Source organism: Sciurus carolinensis, unplaced genomic scaffold (assembly GCF_902686445.1).
Source record: "Sciurus carolinensis unplaced genomic scaffold, mSciCar1.2, whole genome shotgun sequence".
Classification (NCBI taxonomy): domain Eukaryota; kingdom Metazoa; phylum Chordata; class Mammalia; order Rodentia; family Sciuridae; genus Sciurus; species Sciurus carolinensis.
Genome location: NW_025920624.1, coordinates 6295 through 18421, shown reverse-complemented (window position 1 = coordinate 18421; position 12127 = coordinate 6295). Strand labels below are relative to the sequence as shown.

The 12127-nt window shown below is 35.6% G+C and overlaps 1 pseudogene; it reads left to right on the top strand.

The window, feature by feature from the left end:
• The first annotated feature begins 1010 nt into the window (after positions 1–1010).
• Positions 1011–2011, top strand: LOC124975862 (telomere length and silencing protein 1 homolog; annotated as a pseudogene).
• Positions 2012–12127: the final 10116 nt, after the last annotated feature.

The following is a 12127-nucleotide window of genomic DNA, read 5'->3' as shown; positions in this document are numbered from 1 at the left end:
TACTTAATGGGCAGGTAGAGTATTTCATTCATCATGGAGCAAGTACAGTTTCTTCTAGGCAGCTCATGGATTCTTCTGCAAAATAGAACATATGCTATGCCACAAAGTAAACATTAGTAAATAGAAAAAAAATAGAAATACTATCTTGTGTTCCATCAGATCATAATGGAATGCAATTAGAAATCAATGATAAAATAAAAAAACAAAACTTCTCCTACACTTGGAGGTTAAACAATCAGCTATTGAAGGATGTAATGATAACAGAAGACATTAGGAAAGAAATAAAATATTCTTAGAGGTAAAAGAAAACAACAAAACAACATATCAAAATCTGCGAGACACTCTGAAAGCAGTAAAAAAAAGGAAAGTTCATTGCATTGAGCTCATACATCAGAATAATAAAACGTCAACAACCAAATGACCTAACATTACATCTCAAAGAAATTGTGCTCCATCAGATCATAATGGAATGCAATTTTGTTTTTCTTTTTCTATTACTATCCAATAATACAGAAAAAGAAAAACAGATGAACACCAAAAGTAGAAGATAAGAAGTAATTAAAATCAGCTGAAATCAATGAAATGGAAACAAAAGAAACATTTCAAAAAACTGACAAAACAAAAAGTTGATTCTTTGTAAAAGTAAACAAAATAGATTAACCCTTAGCCATAGTAACAAAGAGAAGGATAGAGAAAACTCAAATTACTAAAAGTCAACACAAAAAAGAAAATATCATGATTGAAAACCACTGAAATGCATGACATAATTAGAAGTTACTTTAAAAATCTGTAGTTCACCAAAATAGAAAATATTGAAGATACTGACAAATTTTTAGAAACATATGATCCTCCCAAACTGAATCAGGAAGACATACACAATGTAATCAGATCAATTTCAAGCACCAAAATAGAAGAAGCTATCAAAAGTCTATCAACAAAGAAAATCCCAGGGCTAGATGTATTCTCAGTTGAATTTTATAAGACCTTCAAAGAAAAACTAATCCAAGCAGCTCCTCGGTGGCCAGACTGAGTGCCATGTCACCAGGAAAACATTCTGCTGGCACCGGGCTGACTCCAAGTTGGAGGAAGATGAGCAGGAGTCTGAGGAGGTTTGGCTAAAATTGGAAGAGACCTGAGAGGTGAAGAACTTCAGAAAGAGGCCCAATGGGGAGAATGCTGTTGCCTTGCTGGTGGGAGAGAAGGTACAAGAAGAAATCATGGGCTGGGGAGATAGCTCAGTTGGTAGAGTGCTTGCCTCACAAACACAAGGTCCTGGGTTCAATCTACAACTCTGCAAAAAAAAAAAAAAAAAAGAAACCACACTACCACACTAGTGGATGATCCCTTTCAGATGAAGACAGGTGATATGGTCGACATGAAGAAACTGAAGGAAAGGGGAAAAGATAAGATTAACAAAGAGAAGAACCTTAATCTGGGGACATTATTTTCTGCAGAAACCAACCAGAGGGATGAGGATGCAGACATGATAAAGTACATTGAGGGAGAGCTAAAGAAGAGGAAAGGGATTGTGGCACACGAGCAAAAGAAAGTCAAGCCAAAGAATGCAGAGAACTGTCTGTGTAAACTTCTTGAAAACATACCCATCTCTTCTGCAAAGAAGACTGAGGAGATTCTTTCCAACCAGATGCTGAGTGGCATCCCAGAGGTGGACGTGGGCACTGATGCAAAAATAAAAAATATCATTTCCATGGAGGATGTCAAGGCCCACCTGTTGGCAGAGCATCAGAACAAGAAGAAAGACAGTGAGACATCCTTCCTGCCCACAAACATGACTGTGACTTATGTACAACAAAACTGATTTTTATCATGAGGATCTCAATGCCCCCATCTGGAGAAACAAAGAAGAGCTCAAAGTTCAGCTCTTGTGAGTAGGTGACACAGAGAAGTCAGAGCCTGAGTGACCCCCTCCTAACCACAAACTTCCTGCTAACGGAAGGCCACTGATGACTATCACTATGAGAAGTTCAAGAAGATGAACAGGCAGTACTGAGACGTTGAGGGGATGTGACCAGCACTCACTTGCTGCACCTCACCCTACTGAAGAAGGCCTGGGTGGGCCACTCCTTGGCTGGTGCATTCAGTTTTGGGAAGACACAGTGCAGAAGAAAAGAAGGAAACCCTTCCAAACTCATTCTGTGAAACTAGTATCACTCTGATACCAGAACCAGACAAAGACACATCAAGGAAAGAAAACATTAGCTCAATATCCCTGATGAACATACATGCAAAAATCCTTTTAAAAAATTCTGGCAAGTTGCATACAAGAGCATATTAAAAGGATAGTGCTCCATGATCAAGTGCAGTTTATATCAAGGATGGAAGGTTGGTCAACATCTGGAAATTAATACATAATTCATCACATCAATAGACTTAAAGTTAAAAATACAACAACCCTTCATGCTCAAAACAGTAGAAAATATATAGAGAGTAGAAACATACCTCAACATTGGAAAGACTATCTATACTAAGCCCACAGACAACATCATTCTTTTTTTTTTCTTTCTTTCTTTTTTTTTTTTTGTGCTGTGCTGGGGATTGAACCAGCTTTGTGCTTGAGAGGCAAGCACTCTACCAACTGAGCTATCTACCCAGCCCCCAATATCATTCTTAATGGAGAAAAATTGAAAGCATTCCCTCTAAAAACTGGAACAAGACAATGATGCCCTCTTTCACCACTTCTATTCAAAATCTTCCTTGAAACACTAGCCAGAGCAGTTAGACTGACCAAAGTAATTAAGGGAATACAAAAAGAAGAAATCATGTTATCACTATTTGCTGATAACATGATTCTATATTTATAGGATCCAAAAATTTCCACCAGAAAACTTTTGAACCTAATAAATGAATTCAGAAAAGTATCAGGATATAAAATCAATACACATTAATCTAATGCATTTTCATTCATAAGTGACATATTCTCTTAAAGAGAAATTAGAAAAACCACTCCTTTCACAGTAGCCTCAAAAATAAAAAAAACTTGGGACTCAACCTAATAGAAGAGATGAAAGACTGCTACAATGAAAACTACAGAACACTAAAAAAAGAAATTAATTAAAACCATAAAAGATGGAAAGATATTCCATATTCTTGGATAGGCAGAACTAATATTGTCAAAATGGTCATACTACCTAAGGCACTAAATGGACTCAATATAATTAAAATTAAAATCCCAATGATAGTCCTCATAGAAATGGAGAAAGCAATCATGAAATTCATCTGGAAACATAAACAATCCAGGTTAAATAAAACAATCCTGAGCACAAAGAGTGAAGCAGGAAGTATCTTAATACCAGATCTAAAACTATAGTACAGACAAATAGAAACAAAAATGGCATGATATCATCATCAAAATAAATAGGCAGACCAATGGTATAGAAGACACAGAGACAAACCCACAAAAATACAGTTACCTCATACTATACAGGGGGACAATAACATACAATGGATAAAAAATAGCCTGTTCAAAAAATGGTGCTCAGAAAACTGGAAATTCATATGCAGTAAAATGAAATTACACCTCTATCTTTTTCCCTGCACAAAACTCAATTCAAAGTAGGTCAAAGGCTTAATAATTAGACCAGTGACCCTGCACCTAATAGAAGAAGAAGTAGACCTGAATCTTCATCATACTGGGCTTAGGATCAGACTTCCTTGACATGACTCCCAAAGCACAAGAAATTAAAGCAAAAATCAATAAATGGGGGAAATTCAAACTAAAATGTTTGTTCTCAGCAAAGGAAACAATCAATAATGTGAAAAGAGAGCCTACAGAGTGAGAGAAAATATTTTCCATACGTACTTCAGAGTACTAATCTCCAAAATTTATAAAGAACTGAAAAACTTTACCCCAAAAGTACAAAAAACCCAATCAATAAAGGGTCCAAGGAACTGGACAGACTCTTTACAGAAGAAGAGATACAGGTGACTAATATACATAAAAAAGTATTCAAAATTTCTAGTAATTAGAGAAATGCAAATTAAAACAACTATAAGATTTTATCTTACTCCAACATAATTACTATTTCCATAAACACAAGCAATAATAGATTTTGCATGAATGTGGGGAAAAAAGTACACTCATACATAGGTGGTGGAGTTGTAAATTATAACAGGCCCTCTAGAAAGCAGTATAGAGATTCCTCAGAAAACTTGGAATTGACCCACCTTTTGACCCAGCTGTCCTACACCTCGCTTTATACCCAAAGGAATTCAAATTAGCATAATACAGTAATGCAGCAAAATCAATGTTTATAGCAGTTCAATTCACAATAGCTAGATTGTAGAACTAACCTAGATGCCCTTCAACAGATGAATGGATAAAGAAACTCTGGTATATATACACAATGGAATATTATTCAGCCATAAAGAATAGCATCATGGCATTTGGAGATAAATTCGATGGAATTGGAGCATATCATGCTAAGTGAAATAAGCCAATCCCAAAAAACTAAAGGCTGAATGTTTTCTCTAAGAGGATGATGATACATAATAGGAATGGGAGATGAGAGAAGAATGGAGGAACATTAGGTTACATAGAGGGAAATGAGAGGTTGCAGGTGCATTGTTATGAAAGATGGTGGAAGTGACAGACATCATTACACTATGTACATGTATGATTATATGAATGGTAGGAAACTACATCGTGCACAACCATAGAAATGAAAATTTTTACACCATTTCTGTACATTGAATTAAAATGCAGTCTATAAAAATAAAAAAAATAAATAAAAAAACAAAGGCTTGTTGTTTTATCTTGCCAAACTCTGGATTAGCAGAGCATTATATATCATTCACTTATACGCTAGAATCTTGCAGTGGTATCATTTTCTATCATGTGGATACTGGTGATTATTTTCTTTGATGCCAAAATATTGTTACTCATCCACCCACATTATTATTGTTTGGATATGTGTGTATAGTCAGGACAGACCCTAGAAACAGGAATGAAGAAGGGTTAGACACAGTGCAAATTCCCCCTACGGAACTCTAAAGTTGTTTCATCCACTCTACATCCTGTGTCTCCAGTGTGGTTAATTTCAAACTGGTTGAAGATGTTTGGTTCCCATGCCATTTAGCACTTAGTATTATGCCTGTTGATCTGGCAAACTTCAGTAGACTCTGGGCCCTCAAGACTGGAACTGTATCCTGTTCTCCAAGCTGTCTCAAGCATCTAGCATGTTGACTGGAGTACAGATGATGTCAATAATTATCAGTGACTATCTAAGTGAAAAGATACCAAAGATTTCATAAAGGGATGTCAACAAAAGATAAAGGTTAAAAAAATCATGTCTGTTTACCTTTTGAGTTGGTTGTTTAGCTTGTCAAAAATATACATGACAAATACCATCTCTGTGCCAGAAGTATGATGTACACAATGAGATTTAGGGTCTTATTGGAAAATGGTCAGCTAAAGAGATTCTAATTGCTATTTAACTTCTCTGGTTTGCTACTGGAATTGGGGTAGACTGTCATGCTGTGACTATGTCCCAGCAGAAATCGGGTTTCTTTCTTTCCCCTGACTCTTATTGCTATCACATGAAATCAAGCTTTAGTCACACACAGAAAAACATTGATTTTTAACTATTTTAACTTAGGTAGAGAAGCAAAACCTAGTAATTTTAAGTAAAATTAGCAATGAGCAAATCTAGCAATTTTAAAAAGATTTTGCCTGGACATCCTAATCTTTTGGAAAAATTATACATACCAAGTACAATCTCTATGCCAGAAGTACGATGTAAGTAAGGAGATTTAGGGTCTTATTGGAAAATGGTGTTAAAAGGCCTCACTCTCTGAAAGATTGAAGGTTAGAACAGCAGAAATCTGGGAATGAGTAGAGCAGAAAGAATTTTTGTGACTACAGTGAGCTCCTGGGGGCAGGACCCAGAGCTTTTGTGTAAGTCACCAAGTATTTGTAAACAATGAATGGCCTCTCCTTTTCCTCCTTATTGGGAATTCTGCCACATGATTGAAATATGGCTTGGTGACATCCTAGAAAAGGTTTGGGAAATGACTGAAATTATTCTAATATTCTCATCCAGTATTACCAACAATATTATTGTTCATGTCAAAAGTTGTTCTACACATTATCAGGATCTCTGGGAGTTGGGAAGTATGTACCCAGGGGATATGAAAACTAGGATCCAGTCACCTGTATTTTGTATTAAAATAAAAACTGCTGAGTCCTTAGGTCTTTGATAGGGTGTGACATAAACATTTCATTCAAGTGCCTAATAATGTCCTTGGTCAGGAATGATACTTTGTTAACTACTGAAGGCCAGTAGTTCCTAGTTTACATTTAGAAATCTGCACAAAAATTGCAGTGTGTGTGGTGAGGGGATATTGGTGATTGGCCCAGGAGTGATCTACCACTGAGCTGCATCCTCAGCCCTTTTTATATTGAGACAGGGTCATGTTAAATTGATGAGGCTGGCCTTGAACTTGTGATCTTCTTGTCTCAGACATGAGTACTAGGATTATAGCCCTGTTTCACTGTACCTGGCCTTATTACTACTTTTAAAGACTACTTGCTTGAGAGTTTCAATTGTAGATTTACCAAAGAGTCCTGGATTTTTTCTGGGTGACATTCAAAACAAATCCCCCCCCCAAAAAAAAATACAATCCAGTCTCAATGGCTGATGGGTTATATGGTCTTGGGCCCTCTTTTTTTGGTTGGATCTTGAAACTAAGGGAAAACAATTGTACATATTTTAAAATATTATTACTCTTCCAATGAAAAGGATAGTTGAATAGAGCAATTTTTAAAATGATAAACAAAAAACATGATATGAGAAAGATTTTCAAAGACTAGACATTGCAATTGAGGGATTTTCACCATTCAGATTATGATTATGTCCACATTAAACTTAGAAGAGTAAACTCCTTTCAAAATAGCACACCTCTTCCACATATGCTATTAATGTACTGGTAAAGAAAATAAAATAGACTTCATCTACAACAAGTGATGCTGATAGGTTTTCTACTGTGATTTTTGCAAAGGTAGCCTGGAACCTGAGTGGAACAACTGACAGAGCTGAGGAGTTTCTCCACACAATCATTCATATACATTAATTGTTCATTCATCTACAATAATTATAGCAGGCTATAGCAGATATTAAAGAATTCCAAATAAGGAGAAAAAGCACTTGTCATTCTGGAAGAGGTAGACTTTTGAACTGAGATATATTTTATAAAGAGAGTTGCCAAAGACACTGTGCTAAGTGTTGAATGTCAAGGATCCAGATTTACAAATAAAGTGAAATGTCTTTTTCAATTGGATAATTTGGCATTTTCAGCTTACATGACTGTTCAATTTCAACATTTTAAATTGATTTTTTAAAATTTGAATGCACTCAGTAGGTACAGATACATGTTGAAATTCAGTGGAGTTAGTATAAATTTGCATTTGAGATTGTGTGCTGAAATTATTAGTTTGACAAATCTAAGTCATAAAGATCTGCAATGATCTAAAGCAGGGACTTTAAGAGATATACAACATGTGAATTAACAGGAGAGTAAACAAAGTGCACAGGAAATGAGTGGTTGTTTGCATCCAGGGACTGGATAGATTCTGTGGAAAAGTGCTGCCTGAGTTGAGCTGGGAGAAGGGACAGGATTTTGATAGAGAGCAAAGCATATTTTAGAACTTAATAAATCTGCCTAATTTGCATAGGAAAGCATATTCAGGAAGAGACCTGGTGATAGATAAATTCTGAAAAGGAGGTGTGGGCCTTGAAGAGTTCCACCTTAATATGTTGTTATACCTTCAAGAGTGATATCCATATGAAGGAAAAACTCAATAGAAAGTGGAAGGAACAGGAAAATAGGAGAAAATTATCACACTACTTCAAACACTGAAGGGAGAGTGGACATAGGAATCAATTTTGAAGACATTTCAGAGGCAAGATTGAGAAGAACTTGAGTTTAGTTTGAGAAATAAGCAGGTAGTGAAAATGAGAAAGAGGCAACTGTACTGACTATGAGACTGGCATGGCAATACTTTAGTAACAATAGCTAATGTGAATTGAAGACTTCCTGTGTGCCAGTCTGAACCACTCATCAAAGCATTTTATATAATGCTACCAGTAGTTCCATTTTAAAGTTGAGGAAATTAAGGCACAGAGATATTGCCCAGTTTACACAAGATTACACACTAGTAAGTGGCAGAAATTTATTCAAATTTAGATTAAATTTCCAACCACTACTCTCACTGATGTAGAGCATCAAAGAAGAGCAGCTCTCTTGGAAAAAAGCACTGATTGGGGGCACTTAAAAATGAAAATGGTCATCAGGTGCATGTATGGCTATGGAGAAAAGTAGGCCAAAGATAGAAATCTGGCCTATGCTGCAATGTAAAAAGGACTGTGATCCCCCTCCTCTGCCTCCCACCCTACATTCCCCCACACAACACACTGCACTCAGTCAGGAACAGATCTGCCTTTCTCTCAAGGGCATTTTCCTATTGGTCCTGAATGTTACCCCAGGTTATCTCAGGCCAGCCATCCCAAACATCCTTCTGATGCCACATGGTTGATTTGACCATTCATACTCCATAGATTAGATGCAGAAGGACAGGAAATGGGAGGGAAATAAGTCCAGAAACAAAAGTGGTCTGACCTGAAAGTGCTGGGCTCCAGCTTTCCTTGAGACTTCTGTTCCCAACATTAGCTACATTCTGGGCCACCTGTAGGATCTCTTGTAATCATTATAATTTGTACTTTTATCACTACCATTTCTATTAAATACTTATTATGTGAAGAAAAAATGGGGGCTATAGTAAACAGCCAATAAAAAGGACTGAGAAACGTGATTAAAACCAGGCTTATTGAGAACTGTGACAATTGTGTTTCCAAATAAAGAGTTAGGGGTAGAAGTCAGTGATCTCTCTAAATCAACAGACAAGACTAATAAAACCAAAGGGGATTCATTTTTTAAAAATTATTTTTAGATGTTGATGGACTTTTATTTTATTCATTTATTTATATGTGGTGCTGAGAATCAAACCCAGTGCCTCACACATGCTAGGCAAGTGCTCTACCACTGAGCCACAACCCTAGTCACAGAAAGGGGATTCTATTGAAAATATCAACAAGATGGACAAAAAACCCAAACATAATATTAAAAAAATTCTAACAATGAAAATTCAAGTCCTGCTCTCCTCAACTGCAGGGGCGTCCGGAATTCCATCCAGTGCTTGAAAAAGATCATCTGGAGGATGATTGCAAAGGCTCATCCTAAAAGGAATTGCAGGATGTTTTGCTCTGGAGCATGGTGTTTTTTCTGCTGTGTTTTACTGATAATATATTACTCATTTCAGTCTGAACGGATTGCTTAAGGGGATGAGGGGAATACAACAAAAATTCCAGAAAATATTACCTACAATCTGAAAAACAATGGGTCTTTACCACTAATAAAATTAAAAATAATTTTACAACCGTGCAATGAGTCCCTGAAAGCCTCTGGAGAAAATAGTTATAAATCTGCCTTTGTCTCCAACAGGCTGTTTAAATTTTAACGATGGTTTTGTTTTTGTGTGGTAGTAAGGTAAAAAAAATAAGGTTTCACAACATTCCTTCCTTCCTACAAAGAATATGTCAGCCCTATAATAAATGTTGGTAAAATAACCATTGGGACCGCTGCCCACCTGTAACCCTTAACTCAGCAATTTAGATATTAACCAGATGGACCTAGTAGAGATGGTCACATGAGATTACTTGTCTATTGCTTTAACTGTGAGAATAATAAGAATAGTCTTAGGTCACATAGAGTTTATATATTAAGGAAATAAACATTCTATTAGCTCATCAAGGTAGTTAGATATTCTTAAAACAATTGTGATTAGGTAAGGATAATCTGTAAGGTTGTTGTTTTCTGTCTATGCTTTGGAAACTTCTTTAATATTAACCACAAGACTGCCATTATAGCCTGAAGAAAAATGAATATAAACCCAGCCTTCCCCAGAATAAAGTGGGATTGATTGCACCAGAACTAGAGTCTGTGTCTTTCATTCTCCATCCATCGCTACCGCTGTCTCCCTGCACCCCAATTACCAGTGTGGAACCCAGGGACTCCTGCTAGGGCTGAACCCCAGCACTCAACTGCTCACTCCAAGTCAATGTGAATAGTCGTTAAGAGAATAAATAAAAGACTATAAAGTATATGTGAAGAATTTAGAAACACAGTTGAGGTAGACAACATTTTAGAAAACACTAAAATTTTAAAGCACCAGGAAAGAAAAAGAACCTTGAATATACTAATAACCACTGAATAAATTGAACCAGTAATTAAGACAGTCCCTAACCCCTGCCAAAGTAAGAAGTTGGGCAATAAAGTACAGATAAATTCTAGTCAGAGATTAAAATTAGGTGTTGCTGCTTATTAGCTGTGACCTTTATGTAATCAGAACTTTAACTGCCTGCTCATTTGTAGCCCCTAAATATGAATCAAAATGACAACACTTGATAAGCAAGAAAGCCCAGATGTAAATAATTTACTGAAATAGTCTGAACAGTGCAAAAGTATTTACATGTTCTACAAAAAAAAATTTACATGTTCTACAGATAATTATTGTACTTCTAACAGGTGCCAGGCTTTGTATTTTGATATTTAGTGCTGAAGTTTAATATTTAAACATACTCTGGAGTAAATAGGAATTAGGCTATAAGACAGTATAGGAAATTATTTTGACACATATGATCCTAGGCAATAAAATATCTAGGTGCAGTCAGGTATTAACAGGAGGCCTTTACTTCAGCTTGTTCAGTTGGAAGCACAGATGATGGATTTGCTTCAGAACTGACACTTGTCAATAAAATGTACACCTTTTTATCTTGCTATATATCATCTTAGTTGCTAGCAAAAGAGAAATTAACTGTAGAGTAATTTGTTTTCTTATGAGTCATCTTTCTAATAATTTTGATATTTATCAATGAAAATATTTTTTCAGGAGCGGGGGTATACAGTTCAGTTTTAGAGGGCATGGATAGCATGTGTGGAGCACTGGGTTCAATTCTCAGCACTGCATATAACCAAATGAAAGTCCATTGTAAAGTAAAAAAAAAATAAACTATTTGTGCACAATGAAAGCAAATCCATTCTGCTTTCATGTATAACTAAGTAGAACCAAAAAAAAAATTTAAAATACATTTTCAATGCTAAAAGTGTTACTTGTAAATAGTTTAAGAAAAGCATTCTGCATTTTTTGTTTCCTGAGAAACATCTTTGTAATTTTCTGGAAAACTGATGACAAATTCCAAAATATAGTATTAGAAATTACAGATTTAAAAAGAATTTGATTTAGTTTTATTCTCAATATTTAAAGCAGATCAGTATTACTTGATAACCTAGAACCTTTTAAAACAGTAGGTGAATATGCTTTAGTAACATCTAAATTATGTATTTTTTTCTAGTAGCCTGTCATATAGAACAATTAAGTACATTTTATGGGCTTTATTCTTCTTTGCTCTAGGTAATCTTGCAATTGTCATCTGTAAGTCAATCTATAAAATGGATTGGCAATTGATTCATCACAGGGGTGATGAGAGAACCAAAGTACTGTGGTCTGTTTGGGAATGTAAGGAACCCCATTTTTTCCCCAGGGTGTTTGTAATAACTATTTTAATTTTCTTGCCCCCTGCAGTTCCCCACACTACTTAACAGTCACATGTCAGTGTCAATCATGTCTGGACATAGCTGCTTCTCCAGTAGTGCTTTCTTTAAGCTCTCAGGTATTCTGATGAAGTCTGGCTGAAATTAAAGTTTTATTAACTGATCAAGCTTTTCCCCCTGGGCTAGATTACATTTTTCAAAAGAAGGATATTTTGAAACCCTCTCTCCATTTGGTTTGCATTTTTCATAACATGGATAGTCTACATTTATGTTGGCATTTTAAAAACTGTTTTTATATATTCAAGTTTATATGAAAATTCATTTTGCATTAAGTGAATTCTAATGTTTTGCTTTTATATACTCTTAGCTCTTAAGCATTGAATACTGTTCACAGTGAAGAACTTTTCTTAATGTTTTCAGTGGAACTAATAAGGATTTGAACATTTTTTCTCTTTAATTCTGCATATGCTGAATTGTGCTTGTATACACACTATAACCAGCT